Source organism: Mesocricetus auratus, unplaced genomic scaffold (assembly GCF_017639785.1).
Source record: "Mesocricetus auratus isolate SY011 unplaced genomic scaffold, BCM_Maur_2.0 Super-Scaffold_100691, whole genome shotgun sequence".
Lineage (NCBI taxonomy): Eukaryota > Metazoa > Chordata > Mammalia > Rodentia > Cricetidae > Mesocricetus > Mesocricetus auratus.
The window spans coordinates 57,681,240-57,690,769 of NW_024429267.1; the positions used below are offsets into that span (position 1 = coordinate 57,681,240).

General features: G+C 44.3%; 2 long non-coding RNA genes across 2 annotated transcripts in view; one reads left to right on the top strand and one right to left on the bottom strand.

Moving 5' to 3' along the window:
• The window catches only part of LOC110343155, a 29,797-nt gene extending 22,346 nt beyond the window's left edge, over positions 1 to 7,451 (top strand). Inside the window, exons 3-7 of the long non-coding RNA XR_002385350.2 lie at positions 1,548 to 1,754; positions 4,571 to 4,730; positions 5,501 to 5,642; positions 6,356 to 6,437; positions 6,662 to 7,451. This is a non-coding gene — a long non-coding RNA (uncharacterized LOC110343155). The remainder of the gene's footprint in view (positions 1 to 1,547; positions 1,755 to 4,570; positions 4,731 to 5,500; positions 5,643 to 6,355; positions 6,438 to 6,661) is intronic.
• Positions 175 to 1,029, bottom strand: LOC121137459. Its single transcript, XR_005874693.1, has 3 exons — positions 722 to 1,029; positions 407 to 502; positions 175 to 273 (listed from the first exon to the last, which is right to left on the bottom strand). It is a non-coding gene; the product is annotated as an uncharacterized LOC121137459 (long non-coding RNA).
• Positions 7,452 to 9,530: the final 2,079 nt, after the last annotated feature.

Genomic DNA, 9,530 nt, shown 5'->3' on the forward strand with positions numbered 1-9,530 from the left:
TGAACAATTACTAAGACAAAATAGGTCTAAAATGTAAACAGCAGTGTGATGAGCTGTAGAAATCAGATTTTCGAGACAGGGTTTCTCTGTATTTAGAGGCTGTCCTGGAACTCACTCTGTAGACCAGGCTGGCCTTGAACTCACAGAGATCTGCCTGCCTGTGACTCCCGAGTGCTGGGATTGAAGGCGCATGCCACCAACGCCAGGCAGAAATCAGATTTCTAAGAATTATTAAATTAGGAGCCTTCTCAATGTGTTTTGTCAGTTTTTAGCCTGAAATAAAAAAGAACACAGCTGTCTTAGGAGTGGTAGTGTCCAGAGACATAGGGGAAGGGAACACATTGCTCTGCCCAGAACAACACAAAGGACAAGGGGACACAGGAACCTGAGAAAAATCAAAGGATACCTAGAGGCCACTGTAGGTAGAGATGATATGGAAATGTCTCTGCCCCAGGGGAGGCAGAGGCTGAGTGAGGAGGAAAGCCAAGAGACTCTCAGTCATCTGCAAGAAGAAACAGGAAGTGGGTTTAGGTGGCCAGTCACAGCATCAGACACAGACTAATCCAAGGATAGTTTTTATAATGGTGGGTAGCTCTGGAAGAGATTGTAGACCAGACTCTTACAGTAAATGGGGGTCTGAGAACCTCCCATAGGCTAAATCCCCAACAAAGATGAAAATTTTAAATGCACACGGTGTTCTAAAACCCTGAATCCCTCTTACCTGGAGTGTAGGAAAGGGCTTATTTTTGGGGTTTTAGAATGGCATTTTGGGTTGGTAGGTGGATGTGCACACGCCAAAGCGTGTATGTGAAGGTCACGGGACAGCATGGGGACGCCTGTCCTCCCCTTCTACCATGTGGGTCCCAGGGATCCAATCCAGGCTGTCAGGTTTTGTCAGCCAACACCTCTATCTGATGAGTCATCTGGCTGGCCCTGTAGGGTGCTTCCGATTATGACCTATGCAGAAGAGATGAAAAGAAAGGTTCATTGGTTTGTCTACATAGAATAAAACCGTGGGCTAGGAATGTGGTTGCCTAGAATGCGTGAGACCCTGGGTTCCGTAGTCAGAACCAACTGACTAAACAAATAACAAATAAACGAACAAATATAAAACCTCTCAAAGGGCCAAAATGGGTGGGGGATAAGAAAAAGTAAAGAAAATAAGGCCAAACAAATTGGAAAAAATCATATTTATTACAGGCATGGACCAAACCTTACAGAATAAACCAAATATTGCAGACAAAGACCAAATATTTTTTAAAGATTTATTTATTTATTACATATACAGTGTATATGCCAGAAGAGGACACCAGATTGAATTGTAGATGATTGTGAGCCACCATGTGGTTGCTGGGAATTGAACTCAGGACCCCTGGAAGAGCAGTCAGTGCTCCTAACCTCTGAGCCACCTCTTCAGCCCAAAGACCAAATATTTCTAATGCAGAGATTTTGTAGGAATGGAAGAGACCAAAAGACAAACTAAATAGCCAGGGAAGCACAGTGAAAAATATTCAGATGTGTGAAAATATGTTCTGCTTCATTCAAAGGAGAAACACAAACTCGAATTGCAAAATATCCCTTGTGGAACTGTAAAAGTTGGATTACATATTGTCCCACTGGGTCCTCCCTGACTGAAGGAAAACCAGTAGAAGAACAAAGAGCAAATAAAAGAAGACAGCACTCATCACAGACTTGTAGAACTCAGATGTGCCACGGAGAGAGAGACAGCCTGGGTGCGCTTCAGAACTTGGCAAGTAAGAAAATAAGGGCACCCTGTCCATCACTGGTTGGTGGCACTTGTAGGGAGTGAATTCCCAGGCAGTCCTGTCCACCCATCTCCCCTCACCTACCACACACGAACCAAGTCTGCTTCTTGTGGTCATAGGAAAGCCCTGGGCAGCCAGTCACACTCTGTTATAGCAGAGTGTGGTTGTCTAGGGCCTGGACGGGCCAAAGTCCATGTCTTTCACAAGCCCTCCCTTGATGAACTCCCAGAGACTAGACACACAGGTATTGCTGATGAAAACAGAAACTGTGCCAACACCTGAGTTAACTGTGAGTACATAGTATGTACTGGCCGTTTGAGAGCCTCACTCGGATTCTTCTCTCCTGGGGTCTATGGTTTCTGTTGCATGTAACTAAATTCAGAGTCTTTACATGCTAAGCATATATTCTATCACTGAGTTGAGTCCCCAGCCTAAACAGAAACTTTGGGAAATTCTTCACATATTTGGATACATAGGTAGATAGGTAGGTAGGCAGGTAGGGGGGTAGGGAGATAGATTAGATGGAAGGATAATGGACAGATAGATGATAGGGAGAGAGAGAGAGAGAGAGAGGAGATCAGTTGATCGATTGACTGATCAATCTTGTTTTGGGGACATGACCTGGACCTCACCAACTAGGTTAGGCTGACTGTGAGCCCCACGGATCTGCCCCAGGAATTTCCCTCTCTTCAATGATGGGATTATAAGTGTGTTTACCATGCCTGGTTTTGTTACGTGAGTTCTGGGGATTGAACCCATGTCCTCGTGCTTTCATGGCAAACACTTTACCTACTGAGTTTTCTTTCCAGCTACCATCTTCTTTTTAAAATGTGTGTGTGTGTGTCTGTGGGTATGTGTACATTAAGTGTTGTGACCGCAGAGGCCAGAAGAGGGCACTGGATGCCCTGGAGCTTGAGTTACAGGCCCCTGTGAGCCACCTGAGTGAGGCAAGTGCTAAGAACTAAACTCCAGCCCTCTGAAAGAGCTGCAGGTGCTTTTAACTGCTGAGCCAGCTCTCCAGCCCCCGGAGACAACTATTCCTAAATAAGATATTTCAGAGTCGTTTAATGTTAAAAGACACCCTTAGTCCTCATTGCTCACGTCCTTGTATGAAAAAGACACAGGATATTTACAGATACACACAAAGGACTTAAACATATCAAGAAAAATTGGTGATGCAAGACACTGTGTATGTCGTTTACATTGTGGGTGCAGGGTACAAAGGCTGAGTGGAGCAAGGAGGATCCAAAATGTGCACATAAGTATCTGGGGGTCATAGGAATGAAACATAACGGTTGTATTTATGTCTTTAATCTTAAAATGAGTTCAGCTTCATTGATATTTAGTCTAAGTATCGACAACAGTTAATTTGGTGCCATTCAAATAAATATACACCCAGGAGCTACATGTATAAGATTACTAAGCACACTGTAAAACTGAAAATACTTAGACATTTTAATGCACACTCAGGAGAAAGTGTGGCGTGACTGTCACAATCAAGCCACTACTTGAACCATCCAAGCTCTGTTAGTTTGCTTTTCCCATGTAACAAGGCACCCAGAAACAAATTGACTTACAGTAACCATCATTTCAGAAACATTGTTTCAAACCTATGCAGAGTCACCCTTTCTGAAGAGGGAGGGTTGCTGGAGCCGGGTCTGTGCTGTTACAAAGGGGACTGTGTGGCTTTGGGTTCTCAAGGAACTTACACAGTGGAAGGAGAAATGTTTACTGTGGGCAGTTCCTCTCTCTCCATAGCAGAAATGAAAGCGCTTTTGTGTTTCCCCACACAGGTTTCAGCACTAAACCACTTCCATGATTCCAGAGCCTCAGCCTGGACTGGCTTAGGCTACTGTAGAAGTCACAGGGAAAAATCCCAGCAGACATGCGCACTTTCATACCTGTCAGCTTTTCTTATGTCTCTCAAAGATTTGGCCATTTCCTTCTCCTTTAAAAAAGGAAATCGCCATGGTCTTTTTTTTTCCTTCTTTTTATCTCTCTCCCATTCCCTAATACAAATCATAGATTTGTAAATTCGAAATCCAGTAGACTGGAACAAAGAGAAAGGCTTTGATAAAAATGAAGGAAAGAATAAGGTGCATGTCTGACTATTGAACGGTAAACACTCGATACCTCCGTGTAGGAGGCGGGGTTGGCTAAGCTCAAGAATCAGAAGTAAGACAGACTTTAAAGAGATAATACACTAATGCAGTGGTGTGTGTGTGTGTGTGTGTGTGTGTGTGTTCGTGCGCACGCATGGGCAATACTGTAGTTTGAATAATTTTAAATCTTTTTTTTAAGATTTATTTATTATGTACACACTGTTCTGCCTGCACGTCAGAAGAGGGCACCAGGTCTCATCACAGATGGTTGTGAGCCATCATGTGATTGCTGGGAATTGAACTCAGGACCTCTGTAAGAGCTGTCAGTGCTCCCAACCTCCAAGCCATCTCTCCAGCCCCCAACTTTAAATCTTTTAGTGCTAAAATTTTAGCAAAAGTGTACCAGAATATTAAAATGTCTGGATTCTATGAGAAATCAATTTATTCCATTGAAGGCCTTTAATAAATGGTAAGAGTTATTCAATAGATTAAAACTTAATGAATAAAAACCTTCAAAATTTGACCATGATTTTGTAATTTTGTATGTGTGTGTGTGTGTTACTTTTTAACAAACAAAATTAAGATTGCCATGAGAACTGTAGCATTACTGGAAGAAAAATCAGAAATGACTGTTTTTTAAGCAAATTTTTTAAGCCAAGTAGTTAAAAAAAATCAATCAGTACTCTGTGTCTCCACGCCCAGGGTTATTTGTGCTGTTTAGTATAAAACAAAGCAAATGCTTGCTTGTGGCATCATGACTTCCTCCAGGCCCCTGCTGGTACTACACGGATAAAAGTGCTTTTGGAGTATGCTCCTGGTCTACCAGCAACAGCTCTCCCTGAAACACCCAGCTTGACGGCAGGTATGGGTCACATCGGTGGAGAGGGTCACCCTGTAAACATGTCTCTGCTAAGGTGGTTGAGTGTCATGTTCTTAAAAAAATGTTCCTTCAGATAAGGAACTACTCAACGCTTATTTTCTTCTCAGCTACACTTAATTTTTGTTGTTAAATTAATGGAGTTCTTAAATATGTCAGTCTGTCTTTAACTTTAAAAAAAAAGCAAACCTATTGCTGGTCCATATGTTTTCTAATGGAGATGGCATAAAACCTCCATATGTTTAAACATACCATACTCTGGACTGTGGTGCACACACACACACACACACACACACACACACACACACACCACAGAACACCATTCCACTGTAACTAAACCATTGGAGTTGGGTTGGGGAGGGTTTTTTCTTTTTTCATTAAATAATAGCCACATTTGTCAAACAGGACATTTTGTTCTGCATTTTGTTTTAGTGATGGAGATGGTCGTTGTATTTAGACTTTATATGGCCTGGGTTACCCAGCTCACAACAGAAACACCTGCACCAATTAATTTCTTGTAGCACATTAATTATCTCATAGCTTCTATTTAGGCTGCAGCTGTTGCTATTATGTTAATAATAATTTTTATCACCACTGTATACAACAGGTTATGGGAAGAATAGAAATATCTTTGGGGGGGCTTCCCCCTTGTCATTTCCATTTTTCAATGTCAGAAAGGGAAGACTGGAAGAAAATCAGGGAAATTAAGCCCCCAAAGAGCACTGTAATTTTCTATTTCTGATCGGATTTGTAAGAGAATGGCTGAGTGAAGTTAGCAGAGCATCACCCCCCCCCACACACACACACACAAAGATGGCGCGTGCAGAGTTTGTGAAAGCGGAAGAAAGGGAGAGGAAGGACAAGCAGGAGAAGACGGAACTCTGCAGTGCAGGGGTGGTGAGTGTTTGCCGGGGGCGGGGAAGATGCTGCAGTTTTCATGCAATAATAAGGTGGGAGAGAAGCAATACAAAGAGTGGGTTTCTCATTGTTTGTAAAATATAAACACAGATGAGTTCTGTCTGTGGTTGGTTCATGCCTTTCATTCAGCACAGCGGGGATGTTCTTAAGAAGTTGCCCTCTGCGAAATTTCACTAAATGGGAACCGTGGACCCTGCATGATGGGATTATAATCACACCAGCCACTCCTTTTACATAATTTTTTTGTTTAAGATCCAGTAAGACCCCCTGTTTTTAATATATATAAAGCAATCGACACGTATATGTCGATAAATTGAGGGTTCGCGTTACCCCCCCACCATAGCCCAGTGCAAGCTAAACAAAAACCAGTGTGCTACCCCCTCCTATAGATCTCAATGGGTTCAAAAACAATATGAAATTTTTTAGCTGACAAGAACATGTCTGCTGCCTGCAGTCCCTGCAATAGCTCACCATGTTGCCTACTAACCGAAAGATCAAAAATTATCGATTTCATGGCGCTGCATGCCCTGGAAAAGAAAAGCTACTTTAAAATTTGCATTGTTTAAGACATCATTTAGAAGAATAACCCCCCCATACACACACACACACACAACACACCCCAAACACTTTGGGATGTGAAAATGACTCGTTTTCATCTCCTTCATGATTTGCTATAATTCTATTATTTTTAGCAGCTGGAGTCCAGAAATGATTTTTTCCCCGACAAATTTAGGATTTTGCCGCAGTGTACATCTGCATTCCCAGAATCCTCCGGTAAGTTAATCCTTCTTTCGATGGGAAACGCCTTTAACCTTCTTGTGAATGAAATACCTGCAACCATTTTGAAAAATTTAACAGAGGGACTGTGTGTGTGTGTGTGTGTGTGAGAGAGAGTGTATGCGTATGTGTCTGCGTTTCTTTGCACGAGTGTGGGCAGTGGGGGTAGGTGTGTCAAAGCATGCTTTCTTAGTATTGCAACTATGTCTGTTCGCTCTGAGAAATGCTAAGAGACATCGACCTCCGCATCCTTGGCTTGTCACCATGGGTCCCCATTGCTTCCTACGGTAGCCATTGAGAAACACTTCCCTAGGACGGTAAAACCAAAGGCCCGGAGAACACGCACCTTCAAGCGTGATGGAGGATGGTGCCAGCGTGACTGAAGGAGCAGGCCATCTCCATGGCCATCACTGCCTGCCACCTTCGTCTTCCCTCCTTTGCTCTGTAGCTGTACGTGCGCTGTGAGCTCTGCCGGGTGGGTCTCTGCGGAATCCGCCCAGTGGGTCCCTAGACGGTGTCAGTATGAGGGAATAAGCAGACACGTAGTCTGACAAGAGGTATTTACAACTGCTTAGCCTGTTCAGCTGGAAATTAACAAAAAAGATGACACAACCCCAACACGATGTTTTACAAATCAAAAGTCTGGATCCATAAATAGCCCACTTGACAAACGCAGGACAAAAAGCCGATTGTGATATCTTTGCCTGGCAGTTTCCCCGTTATCATAAAGAAATTGTTTTTAATAGGTCTTCTTAGAGAATCAGTGTCGGCAGTTTCTGAGTGCAGGGAATATTGCTACATTTCTGCTGGGAAAGGATCCTTCCTTCCCAGGGGAATCGGGATGGAATCCAGTGTGGACCACACCCTAATTTTAGTTTGTTTTCCCATCATTTCTGCCTATTGTCAAGTAGCGTTGACTCACAACTACAGTTTTACTTTAAATGAAGGCATTCATCAAAAGCAGTGATCATCGGCTGTCCTCTGAAGCGAGCTCATTGTTCTAGGTGTGTAGTAAACGGTTAAGTAACGGATCTGATAGAGCTACGTATCCAAAAGGCAGAAGGACCAATGTCGGCTCTGTGTGTGTGTGCGTGTGTGTGTGTGTGTGTGTGTGTGTGTGTGTGTGTGTGTGTGTGCTCTAGGCTCATGTTCTGTGTAGCCAAAGCTTGATCTGCAGGACAATCGATCCTGAGTGTGTTAGTGTGTTAAACCAGCTGGAGATAGGTGTCTGCCCCTATTTCTTGAAATGAATTTCTGTCAAACCCATTGGGCTGACTCTTGGGGGAAAGGGTGTAAGAGAGAAACCAGCTGTTTTTGTGAAATGTGTTACTCAGGGTCAACTGGCTTAGCAATTAATTTTATAAAACCACTTCACTTCTTAGCTACTTACGTTATTTTCAAATTAGCTCACAGGGGAGCACATTTCTTTATTCACTAGGTGTTTTGATGACGTGTTTCTTTCTGGTGTAATGACAGTATTTGTCTTAATTTCACAGAAGTTACTCATCTTTTTTTTTGGTACAAAATATGGAACGGTTTTGTTTTATTCGAAGTGAACAAAAATCCTGAGATAATTGAAAACCAGCTAACGGGTCTTAAGGCTAGTCAGTAAGCTGGCTATTTCTCTAGCAGAATTATTCTGGATAAGACAGGCAGTGCCCCCCCCCCCCCATTGCCTGGTACTCCACCTTCTCTCTGAAGCATGCTTCATGTGAATTATCCAGAGGAGCTGAGACTTAATTCTAAGCTGGGACTAAAAGACTCCAATTTTATGCTTTATGTTAGCATCTGGCTAGAGAGAAAGACAAACATAAGGGTGTCTTTATCTTTTGGATCTTCCAATGGTGCAGATAGTTCTTAACCAGTTTTAATAGTGTGACTTTTCTTTTCTTCTTCTTTTTTTCTTGTAATAGTAAAAATGGAACACAGAAAAAAGCAAGTGTCTAAAAAGAAGGAAAGTGGAAAATCCTCTGACAATGGTGAAGTCAGCCATCTAGTTTTAAAAGCAGACTTTAATCGAGTCGACCAAATACTTTAACTCTGCCTCTGAGAATTAAAATTAGGGTTGGTAGCTGTAGCCAGCACCGGTACTCTGATAAAATACCTTTTCGGGCCCCATCTCTCTGAGTTACGGCAGGCCTAGCCTGCAGCGGCGTTTACTCTCGGGAAACCCTGGCAGAGATGCAGAGGGAAAGGTCTGGACAATGGTCCTCACAGAGCTACGACGATATATCTTTAAGATAGAAAAACCGAGTCACTTAAAAAAATGAGCTGGCCCTACAGCATTAGCCCTGGCTCCGGGGCTGGACAGGCTTCCTGCCAGTACCTGTACATAAGGGCCTATTGTTTACTTGCGTTAATTACAGGGCTGGGATGAAAGAAGGCAGGAGGGCGACTTTCACTGTTGCCATTGTTTGGGAAGAGACGTAAGCACACAATAATAGACTTGGAGACGGCCAACCCACCCCAACTGCTCCAGTTATGACCAGCGCCAGCCGCGCAGGGCAACAATGGGGCCATTTCCAAGAGATGACCCAACTTCAGCCTATTGTAATGACTCAGACTAAATGCTCTCGAAGGATGCAAAATTAGTTTGGAAAAATTCGGAGTTGTCCGTGGGTCCTATTAGCAACACACCCGAGTTTCTCAAACAATACAATAAAATTGTAGTCCTCGGGAAAAGTCCCCCCTGCCCAGCGGCTCCAAGTGAGACGGGATTTCTAGGAATCAGGCTGGTGGGGAGGGGAGGTGGCTGAGCCCCGGAATCCCTGTTGGGGTTCAGGAGGCGCAGCAGGAAATGGGAGCGGACGCTCCTACAGACAGCGAACTGTGGTGGGGTCGAGTCGCAGCTCAGGGACGTAGCGGTGTCCGGAACGCCGGGCGAGAGCCTAGCTCGGGTCTCGAACTCGCGTCCTCCGGGGACCACGCTCCACCCGGCCCGTATCGGCGGCCCGCGTCCCTCCCTTCAGCTTCCACTGGAGCGGCGTCCGGACGCCACGCCCCGGCTCGGCCCCTCCCGGCGGCGCATGCGCGGAACGGCCCGGGCCGGCGAGAACTACTTTCCGCGCCCCGCCCGCGCCCCGCCCCTCG